Here is a 13,239-nt window from a genome sequence, read left to right on the forward strand (position 1 = left end):
TTTGAGCAGCTATTCACTACCAGCATCAGAGTCTCTTGAAGTCCAGCAGAAATGATTTTAAGAGTGACTATCGCCCATTAGTTTAATTATATACATACAAACCCACTAAAAATGAAAAGACAAGGTTACTATTCCAAAGAATAGACTGATCAAAAAAACACCGTTAACAGCTGTAATGGCATTGTGACAGGGACTGCAACTTAGCAAGGTTAAACAGGAGCTCTGGAGACCATGGCAGGGAACTGGCTCTTTGGTATGGTGGTCAGCGTTTGTGTTGACCTTCTGTTGGACCTGGGTTCGAGTTCCAGGGAGGACGGCTGTCCCCAGCCTTTGTCAGAGGTCTGTTTTATATTCTATATGCCCACCAGTGGCGATTGCTCTAAGACTGCAAGGGAAGCTCAGCTTCCCCTAAAATGTCAAAAAATAAGTGATCAAACATATACTGTTGTGTGTACGTCATTGACTAAATATGCGCTACAACGCGCTCAACTTTTGTTCAGAATTAGCTTCTTATCACTGGTAACGATGAGGCTTTCCTCTCACTCAATCCCGCAGCTTCACAGTGCTTTAAACGGTGTGGACGCTGAGCGTCTACAGAGTTCAATAGCGAAGCAAAGAGTGCAGCGAAACGAGACGAGCCATTGGATGAATTCTGGGCTTTGTCCCGCCCATCGGACGCTCAGCGTCTCTGGGGGTCTATGGGGCAGTGGGCTGGCCCGGACGCTCAGCTTCTGCATGATGATTGGATGATCTGTCTGATGCTGAATCCCTTTTTGATTGACATCGAAATGAGCGAATCAGCGATCTTTTGGTCCTCCTCAGCGGGAGCATTTAATTAAATTATTATTATTTTTTTTCATTCTGTTCTGAGTTGAACCGAAGATTTTCCTAATCCTCGTAGAGGCATTTTCTTCATTAAAAACGACAAGCGACAAATCGAGCTTCTATTTCTGGTGGTTTTTGTTGTAGCTGCTTGTGTTTGGAGACTGACTTCTATCACTCTTTCTGACACCTTGTTGGTACGACAGGGTCACAGATCATTTTCTTGAAAAGGAATAGCGGGTAGAATTTACGTATAAATAAACCGACACATTTTATGATGTAGGCCGAAATTGAGCTTCCCTTCCTTGAAAGACCAGCATCCGCCACTGATGCCCACATGCAGTACAGTGCTATGGAAAATGTAGGCCTCCTCAATAAATCATCTGTTATTTACAGAGAAATCAGTCATCCAGTCCTGCAGTGTGCACAGGGCGGAGAAGCCGGGAGGTTCTGCCCTACCACAGTGGGCATCAGAGGTAGTGAGGATAAGGCCACCGTTCCAGCCTGCGCTTCACTGTGTCAAAGGCCAGTGGCCAGTAGCCCAGTTCCCAGAGGAGCAGGCCTGACATCCCAGACCTTCGTGGCTTCCTCGGGCAGCCATGTTGCTCGGCTGAGAGCCATAAAATAATTACTTCTATGCCTTTTTATTTCCATGATTAGATTCATATGTATAATGGTGAATAGGAGGTCAAGCAGGCTCTGTCACCAGCAGATGATGTCCTTAAGGTGTGTGTGTGTGTGTGTGTGTGTGTGTGTGTGTGTGTGTGTGTGTGTGTGTGTGTGTGTGTGTGTGTGTGTGTGTGTGTGTACACATTTGTAGGTGGATGGGAGGAAGTACTTCCACAGTGGGGAGTCATGTGACCACTGCTGTCACCAGATTTGACAGATGGACCTCTCTCTAAGAGTTTATACATTTCTTTCTCTCACCCTCCCTCTCTCTTCATACCCTGCTCTCCCGCTTTCTTTTCTTTCTCTCTTCCTACACGCTCTCTCTCTCTCTTCTTTGTCTCCTTTCTTTTCCCCTTTCTTCTGACACCCTCTTTCTCTCCTATCTCCCTCTCCTTCCCCTCTTTCTCTGTCTCTCTTGCTCACTCTCCTAATCAGGGCAGCAGAAGGGGTAGGCCAGGGCACACGGGATAAGAAGCTTAAGGCCTGCGTCTTGGCTCAGTTCTGGCAAGGAAAAGATAAAACTACTTTTAAGGGCTTCCTGTGACCTAGAAAGGGTAAGCTAAAGCACTGAGAGAGAGAGAGAGAGAGAGATGGGGGGAGGGGAGGGGAGGGGAGGGGAGGGGAGGGGAGAATAAACACGACAGCAGTGTGGCAGGATGAAGTCTTCAGGACGCTGATGAGTGAGAGACGTGAAGAAACGCAGATTGCCCCCCTTGAAGGAGGCTGAGAGTTTGGGTTGACAGAGCACCTGCCCTGAAACACTGAGAGGAAAGAGACAGACACCAAAAGAGGCCTGGCTCTTGCAGTCGTCAAAGCCCCTGACAGCCACCGTCTTTGTGAGTGACACCTCCTGTCACTCAGGCTGCCTGTGCCCCGCGCTGATGGCTGTGGTCCGACCGCTGCCTGCATGCTTGAAATGTTTGTTGAAATAAGACGTACTAACTGATAATGGCTGATGTCCTTCAGCGAACGTCCCTCGGTACCCTGCGCCTTTAGAGCATAACACTTCTACTGTGCCAACTCTCTCTCTTCTTCTCCACTGAGGTTCTTCAGTGGCTTTACTCTCAGCGTGCTGGCTGAGGACTTAATAGTTAATGCTGGCCTCTGGCCTCGGCTACATCCCGCACAGATATAGATAAACCCTTCTGTGAGGTCGTGACCCAAACTGGAGAAGAAGGAAAAACTGAAGTCAGGCTATGGAATGCTAAAGATCTCTTCCATTCCCTGGACAGCCTTCACCAAGGGCTTCCCTCTTGTATTTCCCCTTTCTTAGCACGTCTTTCCACATAGCCAGGGAGGGTCCCAATGTCCCCTCACTGAACTGAGAACCCGTTTCAGCCAAATTTGTGAATCACCTTCCATCAACCATAAAACCATGAGCACTGCATCACGTAGTGGGCTATGAACCTCTCCTGATGATCAGAGGGTGGTAAAGTGTGACCCGCAGTAATCTGTGGACAGAAACAACGAGACCTGGGCAGATGTCAGAACATTGGAATCTTGGGTCTCATTGCCGATCTACTCTGCCATCTGTCCACCATTTGCAAATGACTGAAATATTGCAAGCCTTTGTAATTGCCCGTATGGGTTACATAGATTATGGCCGATATGTTTTGAAATACTCAGCATGGACTCAAACGTTGTAAAATAATTTTCTTTAATAGGAGGAGAACATAAAATTTAATAAATACTGAGGGGAACAGGGCATGAAATAGACTGTGATAAACAGAAATGACATTTTAAAAAAATGTGAAAAACTGCTCAACAATGAATATTTAATTCAATGACTGAGTCTTAAGGAGAAGCCTAATACATATACAACATAGCTTAGCATTGCTGGCAGAATGTCTAGAAACTCAGGTTAACATGCATAGATTTGTGGCTTGGGCCAAGCATGGGGGGGTCTTGGGCCAAGCATGGGGAGGTCTTGGGCCAAGCGTGGGGGGGTCTTGGGCCAAGCGTGGGGGGGTCTTGGGCCAAGCTTGGGGGGGTCTTTCTGCCTAATGCTAGCATAACTTGGAAGACTCAATTTGGAGGCACCATACCTGTCAGTCTGGGAGTTGTGGTTTCAAGCAAGACTGCCACATGTCGGTCAACCCCAGGAAGTCCTTTGCAGTTTTAAGTGGTCCATGTTTCAAGCTCAGTATATGTTCCAAACACCCCTAAGACTGTAGTAAGACTGCTTTGTCTTGTCACTCTGAACAGTTTTTCCTGATATTCCCTGGCCTGTATATTTTAGTGTTTGCCTCTCATCAGGGGCAGTCATGGTCCTGTGGTAGGGAACTGGTCTTGTGACCAGAGGGTCGTGTGTTCGATTCCCAGACCTGAGGCCATGACTGAGGTGCCCTTGAGCAAGGCACCTAACCCCAACTGCTCCCCGGGCGCCGGGCTAGGGCTGCCCACCGCTCTGGGCATGTGTGATCCACAGCCCCCTAGTAATCACTAGTGTGTGTTTGTGTTCTAATTGCACAGATGGGTAAATGGGGAGGACAAATTGACAAATATGACACATTTCACTTTCACTTTTTCATCATCTGTAATGAAGAAATATGATTTTGCATAGTGTATAAACAGCACAAATCATGCTATTAGGCCTTTTTTCTTATTGTATGGTTTATGTGCAGTGTTTTTATATGGAAAACACTTTGACTAAGACTGATGGTCCTGGTTGCTTTAAACTCAAATTGCTGTGTGTCACTCTCTTCAAGGAATTCAGGAAGTAGCCGTTGCAGATGAGAAACTTTATTATTATCTGATCTGGGTTTGTAAAGTTGTATAAAAACGCAGAAAAGCAACTATTTTTCTGATATAAAATATTCAGATATGCTACTACGCTGCACGGTAGTCACAGCTCGGCCAAAAGGAATCCCAGATGCTGGGAGACTTGGAATGAGATGCACGAAACGCAAAAAATGTTCACGCTGCTCTCTCTATCGCGACCTGCTGTCTAAAACCTCCGGTGGCAGGAAGCTCCAGACCCGGCAAACAGCATGTTAATTAGCCGTGCGTCCAAACCCGACGATCCAAACGAAGATCTGGCAACTTATGTCGGCGAGAACGTGTGGGATCAGGTATCTTCTCGTCTGGCCTGCTTGGAAACGCACACGGTCCTTGCCGGTAAACACAGTCAGAGTTGATTGGAAATGACAGGACTTTGGCGGCGCCCGTTTATACAGTTCCCTTTGTAGCAGCCTGTGACCGTGAACAGAGGAAACGTGGCGCCGCACCGGTTCAGAAGTGGTAATGCGGTGTCGTTAGAGGTGACATCCGTGTGTCGACCCGACGTAATTTATGGTAATACATAATCATAAAAAGTTGAATCGAAATACATTATTTGAAAGTGTGGTGACAGAAAGCTAAATTATACATTTTTGATGATCTTAAATTGTGGTGTGAAAGCAAATAACCTCTTTTCGACTGTAGGGTCCAACAGGGTCGTGGGTCAGGCTCTGTTCCGGGCTCCTGAGATGAGTTGTGTTTTCTTTTCCCATAAGTTTGTAAAATGAATTATCCGAGATATACTTTCATACACCATCCAATCTGATGCCCACATGCATACTCACATGTATTGTGGTGGACTATAGTTAGTATGCAAAACAGGGGTGAAGATTTAATAATTATAATTGTGCAAGGGTTCCGTGAGCGTGTGGAAATGCAGATATAGCCTATCTGTGCGTCCCTCAGAACCCTTGACCTTTAGAAGTGAAAAAGAGGCTATGGTCAGTAACGGTAGCAGTTTGAGTTCCTGTTTGTGAATTCAAGTGAAACTGTAACTTCTCCTTTTAAGGAGATGAAAGAGCAGATGAAGGAAAATCCTTTTATTTTATACTACAACTGGGACATTTATCACCACAGTGTCGGTGACGGATGGTTTTCCATTCATGGGAATATTTAAGCGTTGAACTATCTCTATAAATAAAGTGTATAAAAGCATACGTCTCTGCCATCCTCTCTCCCGTAACAGCACCAAAATACACAGAGGGCGGACAGCTAATTAACGGATTTTGTGTGTGCATATTTGAAGACGGTGAGACCATACTGACCTCCCTGGTAGTGGCGTGTCATTGTGTCTGTGCATTAAGAGGGTGTGTGGAACGTGGCCAATTAGCAACAATGCTAATACACAGCCGAGTAATCAGAACTCTACCGCCTGGGAAAGCTAAATCTGGCCCTTCATCGTTGCTTTTAATGAGGTATGGGAATTCAATTAAGGGCCTCAGTGATTGCTCTGCTATTGAACGCAGTTGAAACTGAAGCCCTGCAAGTTAGAGATTTTATGCAACATATAGACTATCACATGCTGTGTCTGAAGCAAAGGGACTTAAATGAGAGAATTCTGAGTCCCTTTTCAAAACATAAGATAAGACTTAAGGGTAATTGCACACAGCAAAACGTCCACTGTCAAATTAACACAGCGATGAATAACATTTATGAAACTGGTAATTAAACAGGCATTGTTGTTGTTTTTTTTTTTGTTGTTTAGATTTTTTGCTGGTAAGAAGACATTTTCTTGGGTTCAAGTCCCTAACTGAGTGGAGTTTCCATGTTCTCCCTGTGTCTGCGTGGGTTTCCTCCGGAGTCCGGTTTCCTCCCACAGTCCAAAAACATGGAGGTTGGTAAATTGGCACACACAGAGTGTGTGACTGTGAGTCTCTTCATGTCTAATAAAAGCAGTTGTGTGAGTGTGTGTGTATGAATGTGTGTATGTTTGTATGTCCAGTGGTGGATGGTGCTCTGCCACTAGGGTCTGTCCTCTCTCCCCTTCCTGCACCCCATTCAGTCCCCCAGGGGGCTGTGGATCCCGGTAGAGAGTACGCTGTGCGCAATTGGCTGCTGCTTCTCACCGGTGTGTGATTGGTCGTGTAAGACTTGTACCTGTGTTAAAATTGTACCTTGGGTATCTTGAAAGGCTCTATATAAATCGAACATTCATTCGTTCATTCATTTAAATCAGAGGGGCACGTGTCCCCCACAATATTTCCTGTAGTTCCCCACAGAACATTTGTCTTTTTTAAATCTCTATAGATGTAATTTAAACTATACATGGGCCTTGACTTTGGGATGATGATCATTGTAGCTAATGATTTTGAAAATGACGTTCAGGCTCATCTAAAAACCGCAGGAAGCAGAGAGACCCGTCCGTTACCAAGGGGAAGTACTTTAGATGTAGATGGCTCTCATCAGTTCTGGGTGATCGAGCCCGGCCAGAGAGGAAGGTGGCGGCCCTGGGCTGCTCAGGACCGGTGGGATGAAAGTGCTTTAAGGCTGGAGCTGGCAGGGGGTTTCGGGACGTGCAAGCAGCCTGTGGAACTGTGAATCGTTCAGGTTTCAGTATATTAGGGCCTTCTCCACGGGTTAAGCTGGATCTCGCAAGACCCATCCTGCAAAGCACGGCTGGCTACAGCAGCGTCCCTGATGCCCCAGCTTTATTTCACACGCAGACAATTCCTCTAAACCATGAAGTGCACAAGCGAGGTGTTTTCAGAACGCAGCTGGACCATTTGGGGAATTTAAACCAAAAAGACCCTAGCTTCATTTCATATCATTTCATCATCGACTTTGTAGGGGCAGGCCCACAAAAGCCCCTGGGTTTGTTCTAAGTTAGGCCTAGATAAAATGATTGCATATATTACATGCGTTTCTGTATGGGCATTACTGGAGGCTTTTGAAAAGCCTCGGCTGTGGCGAGTAGCTTACTATAAATCACCCTGCCAGTTCATTTCAGACTGGCACTCAAACATTTCCAGAAATTTCAAGAATAAAAAAATAGCATACGGAACGTAGTCTGAAACAGAGTTTGGTTTGTGTTTACAAATAACACTATTGCCTAGTATGCATGCTTGTAGTATTTTCAGTAAGGCGTGGTTTAAATGTTTAAATATGAAATTTACAAGTAAATTCTATTTAACGAGAGAGCAATAGAAGTTTCGCCTTAACAAATTATAAAACGATTCTAAACTACGGCGTCAATAGACCTACAAACTGGAACAGCCAGAAATAAAGAGTGGTATCTGAAATGGGAAAATATAATTTGTCCCACTAAACTACACAAAAGTAGCTTCTCTTGTTCCCTTGAAGTAGTAAGGAGAAGGTGCATGTGTTTTTTTCCAATTGATGAAGAAAAAGCAGTTTGATTATCTTACGGACCTTTCAACAAGTTATCAAAAGGAGTGAAATCTGTATTAACTAATTGTATTAAGCAATAATATACAATCTTTTGATGAACACCTGTTTGGACATTAGCACTAGCGTCGACAGAGGGGAAGACTCGCGAGACAGCATAGCTTGTTCGTAAACGCTGCTTTAGTGAAAAGTGCATATAACAGGCAAAAGGGGGACCTCGTTACTACTACAGAAATGTGAGAGGATAACCAAATGTTAATGGTTATGGCAAGCACTTATACCTAATAATTCAATAAATTACGGCCTGTGGGTAAGTATATGGCATACTGAGAATCCTATCCGTGATTTTCCCGCCATTTCTCGCCATTTCTTCAAACCATTAATCGCTTTTTTTTAGCACATAATTCAGACTGAGACGTTTGCCTCCATATCTTAGCCATCCACTTCTAAACAGGTCACAGGAGTATCAGAGTCGCTATGAATTCAGTGTGTCATGACTGACTAAGGCTGTGAGAGTTGTGACTTGCACCGAAGAACTCGCAAAAATGCGCACAGTCACCCTGAGCCACCAGACAAGAGGGCTAATTAATGTTACTGTCAGTCTCCATCTCTGGGAGATCCAATGAGCACTTTCTGCTCTGAAACTAGAGAGGACTTTTCGACAAATGCAGAGGTTGGACTCGCTCTCGCACATCCTGACAGCTAATTATAAATAAAATATCACATTCAAAGAGACCTAATCATGAGATTCAAATGTCGCCATATCTCGGGTGAAATTAGAAACGACTTCGGAATGTGGTTAATATCGAGGCGCGGGAGCTGTTCTTTTACCAAGTAAAGCTGTTTCGAATTTGTGCTAGCCATCTGGGATATGAACAGGAGAGTGCTATTTCCGAGTCTAATTTAGGAATTTCTCTGAGCTGTGGATAAAATGCTATTAATAGTTTATGAAACGAGTAGCTTACACATTAAATAAGAACAAGATATGGCCATGGGTGGATATAGCTTAATAAGATATGTCAGAGCTATACAGTGCCATGCTGACTGATGTTTTCCCTGACGACAGCATATGCCAGTGAGTGGTGACAGGGAGGTTGGTGAGGCTGGCGTGGTAACCTTGTATCCCTGGGAGATGCCACCCTCCTCTGCCTACAGCACCTGTAGCCGGGAACTCATTAGCAACGAGAGAGTGAGATGGAGAGGAAGAGATATGCAATAGTCTGAGGGAATGGCAAAACCAAAAAAGTAACTTGTGACAGGCTGACACCTCGGTGTGGGTGGACCAGAGAGTGGAGGAGCTGAGGGTCTGTGTGCAGGTTTGGCGGGTTTAATCACATTTGCAGTGGAACTACTTGGTCTCTGGGGTTTTCCTGTACTCCTTTTGATCTTTTCAATTTGATGGCTTGTTAAGCATTGAGGCTCATTCGAATGCACTGGGGTTTTATTTTTTTTTCCGTGCGTAGTGTTGCTTGTGTTATGTGTTCCATTCTCAAAGTACTTCTGCAGTTTTTCATGCCTGGAATGTTAGCAGACTGGTTCATCACTGTGTACAACTAATTAAAAATATGAACAAATAGGTTTTCATTATTTGAATGCCAATTGGTGCTTTCATATGCTCTGGAAAACGTAAATATTTTATTTGCAGCAGGCATCCTAACAGCAGGCAGCGGAAGAAGCCAGGTCTTATTAGCCCTTGTGCTGTTCACATTGAGTTATTGGGTGATAATACACACACCAGTTACGTAAAAGCAAAGTTTTCTCCAGTGGTTTTCATGGGGCATTTGGTAAATAAACACAACCAAATGGACTTGCCTTTATCAATTTTGGTGGCTAAATGCAAATGTGTGGCTTTTGTACAGCAGCAGAACACATTGTAGCCTTTGCTGCACTGTAGAAACACTACTGATATGAGAGAGCAGGACTCTCATTTAAGAATGTGGCATTGTGAAAGTGGCACTGATGGTAATTACACGCATGCTAAGTATTTGCACTCGTTTCGCTATTATGGAACCTGCTATCAGGTATCAGAGCCGTACAATAAGTGGGTGTTGTGTATAACAGCCAGTAGGATACAGAAAAGGTTGATTGGCGGTCAGCTCGACAGGGAGCCATCCATCCATTCGAGATGGGGAGGTGAGCCATCACTGACTGAGAGGACTGCAGCCAATCAGAAGCAATCAGAGCACTGCCACGGGGGAGCCCAGGCAATATGAACCTGGCAGGAATCTGAGCCTGTCTCAGGCCAGACGGGAGCCTGTCAAACGGCCAGTGTGCAGGAGAAGGCAGGAGCCTAGTGACAGGACAGCTGTGAGAGAGAGAGATTGAGAGAGAGATAGTGTGTGTGTGTGAGAGAGAGAGAGAGAGAGTCTGTTTCCCTTCCCAACACTAAAACAATATGAAGCATCCAGCATCATTAAAACACAGAAAAATCCCAAACGATTCATTGTTGAATTAGGCATTACAGCTGGATTTACATGAATAAACCGGGTGCTAATTCAACATTGAAGATCATGTTGGCAGAGATACTGTTTTTAGATACTGAAGATTTGGTCCTTTTATTCTTCTGCTGTGTGTAAACAGAAGCTGGGGTCTTGCCATCATCATAGGCATATAAAAAAAAATCACTCTTCCTCCCTACAGAATTAACAACCGACATTATCATCCAGTCAGGGGGCCATGTGCCTGCTCGAGTCCCCGACCAGGAGGAGCCCATTTTGGCTCATAACCTCAGTGCCTGGAGTGCTTTTCCTCCCCTCGAAAATGAGCACAGACCTGGACTCCAGCGTGAGTTCTTCATCACAAAGGGGCCAGTGAAGTACATCAATCAGGTCAGTGGCGCACTGTTACAGAACCGCACACTTAACACCCACATGCACCCAGGCTTACAATGAGACTGTAGATTAAGGCATCATTACATAAAGACACCATGCAGTCTTGATTTAAACACATTAATGTCCAGTATGAGTGAATACAAGTACTGGCTTATATATAGCGGCCTTTCCTATTAGCGGTGGGACCTAAAAACCCCTGTTTATTTAGTGCCAGCTGTCGGCCTGCCTGTCAGTGTCCATCAGCTGGAGAAAAATGTATTTTTGTTTTCAGCTTCTAAAGATATTCATGAGTGAAGGCAAAAATAATGAAGTATTTAATGTCCTCTCTTTAATCGCCGTGATCAATGGGTTGCCTCCAGCTAGCTTGCGGCATTATCCATGAATTACGTATGATCGTCCTGCTGTGGAGCGAACACCTAAAAATCCTGCTGGTTTGGAGGCACCCGAAGGACTCTGTCTTTGTGTTGTCCATCGTCTTCATCAGGCAGCAGGTGCCGTTGAATTGCACTGGGCAGATTTATGCTAAAATGCAGAAATAACAGCAAGGAGGGACTGAAGTGTGTGAGGGGTAAGTCAAATTTATACGCGAAGCCTGGTGACAATATTGTAATGCTTGAGATTCTAATAGATTGGATAGGTAGTAGATTAAATTCCCAGCAAGACATTGTGGCCCCAAGGAACTTAATAATGGGTTTACATACTCTGTGCAGAACCGGCAGTGTTCTTTCCCACACACACACACACACACATTCTCTCTCTCTCTCTCTCTCTCTCTCTCTCTCTCTCTCTCTCTCTCTCTCTCTCTCTCTCTCTCTCTCATGGAATTAAACTGTTCTTATTCTTTCCAAAAATCCCACTGAGAGATTCACATACAGAATGAATCTATTTCACCTGTCAGGTGTTTCCTAGTGATTGATAGTGTTACTAAAATAATGAAAGTCACTACAGCAGATCCATGCCCAGCACATAAAAGTAAAATATAAGTAGAGTCACAGAAACTCATCCACACCATCTACACCATCTACGAGGGCAATAGAAGGGAAATGTTGTTTATATAAATAGTTTGTGAACTCCAGACACTGATGTAATGGTGGATTACTCACCGAAAGGAAATGAGAAAACACTTTAGTGGTAGGCTACTTCCCCATAAATGTGGTCTTGAACATCCTTATCCACAGAGCACTGCTCAAATGTTGGTGAATTATAAGTGGCAACATTACTGTTTCCAAAAGATAATAAAACCCACCCAAACCAGTCCAACTTGAAGCAAGGAGATGTACTGAGGATTTATTTAGCATACATGGAGGTCACCATCAGTGCTACAGTTACCCTGTTATTCCTATAGCATGCAGCAGGAGCTCTCTAAGCCTGAATGTGAAAACCTTTAGACGTTGCTAAATAAAATATATGATTTGTTGACAGCCAGTCTAGCTGTATTATTTAACATCCTGTCTTGTTTCGCTAATGTAGCCAGTGTGTCTCCTTGGCCAGTTGTGGTACATCACAATCTGCTGATGTTAAAATATATTCAATAAATTTTACTGTGTAGGTAGAGATGACTGGGCCAAAAGCCTTAGGCCACCCAACAGAATTGTTTTTAAAGCTATTTGTCATAGAAGTGTTTATTTGCTCAAAATGAGAAGTGTTCCCACACTAAATTCTTCTGCGCTTTGTCTTTTGATTTTGCTGCTGTCTTTGCCCTTTCCTCTGACCCAATGATTCCATGCAGCGTCAATCTCTGGGTCAAAGTCACGTTTTAATATTTTTATTAAGTTGTTAAGAAAGAATTTTTGAAAGTGTTTTGTGACTCCAACGTTGAAAGGTTGGGAATCAGACCTTGCGTGTTTTTCTAAGATTTTCACCAAATGTCAACATTTCTTCAGCAAACATTTAAAAAGTGTTTGTTTAGTTTTTAGCATATCAATGTGTATCTGTGTTTATTGTATTCGTATCTATTCATGTGCCATATGTCTACATATTTGAAAGACTGCTGATTCAGTCGTGTGGGCCAGCAGGAGGATTGGGGGTTGAAGTAGAGGAACTGCACCCTCAGTATTCACGACTGAAGTGCCCTTGAACAAGGCGCCAAAGGCCCACTTGCTCCCCAGACGGTGCGGTTGAAGGGGCTACCCACCGGGCATGTGTGTGTGTGCTTACAGCCTCTGGTGTGTGTGTTCACTACCACAGATGGGCTTTCCACAGTATGTTGGCACTGATGCTGTTCTCATCCATTGGTGTTTTGCCCCTCTGCCTTTACAGGATGATGGCGATAGTACTAAGCACATCTGTACAGGGAAAAGGCCACGTGAATTCCGGTCGGACTGCTCGCATTCATATGGCATGAGCACAAATTGGAAATGTATCTGATCTAAGACCACCTATGAAAGTGACTCGCATCTTTCTTCACATATCAGATCGCTGTGCCCACACAGCCCTGAAAAAAAATCAACTCCTGTCACATTAAGGCAAAAGTTGGACTCACTTCAGCCTAGTAATGTGAGAGCAGTCAGACTTATTTTGGCTGGTTCAGGCTGAGCACCGTACACCCGTTTGGAAAGGGCTGATTGATATCCATAGAGTTCTTAACAGAGAAATGGCTGTATCCAGACACAGCGGATATTTTACCAGTTATGTTGACTAAATAAGTGTAGAAACTTAGAGTATATTATACTTATGTTGAATTCTGATATTATTTATGCTAAACTAAGCTATTTATTCTTCCTGGCCCAAATAAAACAGTGCTAGTGGATATTGAATGGATATTGATAACCATGTAACGATGGCCATGGCAGGT

The 13,239-nt window shown here is 44.2% G+C and overlaps 1 long non-coding RNA gene across 1 annotated transcript in view; it reads left to right on the top strand.

Annotated features, from left to right (window-relative positions):
* Positions 1–13,239, top strand: part of LOC143475334 (uncharacterized) — a 53,109-nt gene that overhangs the window by 2,525 nt on the left and 37,345 nt on the right. The window contains exons 2-3 of the long non-coding RNA XR_013121001.1: positions 5,975–6,103; positions 10,255–10,442. This is a non-coding gene — a long non-coding RNA (uncharacterized LOC143475334). The remainder of the gene's footprint in view (positions 1–5,974; positions 6,104–10,254; positions 10,443–13,239) is intronic.

Source organism: Brachyhypopomus gauderio, chromosome 14, assembly GCF_052324685.1.
Source record: "Brachyhypopomus gauderio isolate BG-103 chromosome 14, BGAUD_0.2, whole genome shotgun sequence".
Lineage (NCBI taxonomy): Eukaryota > Metazoa > Chordata > Actinopteri > Gymnotiformes > Hypopomidae > Brachyhypopomus > Brachyhypopomus gauderio.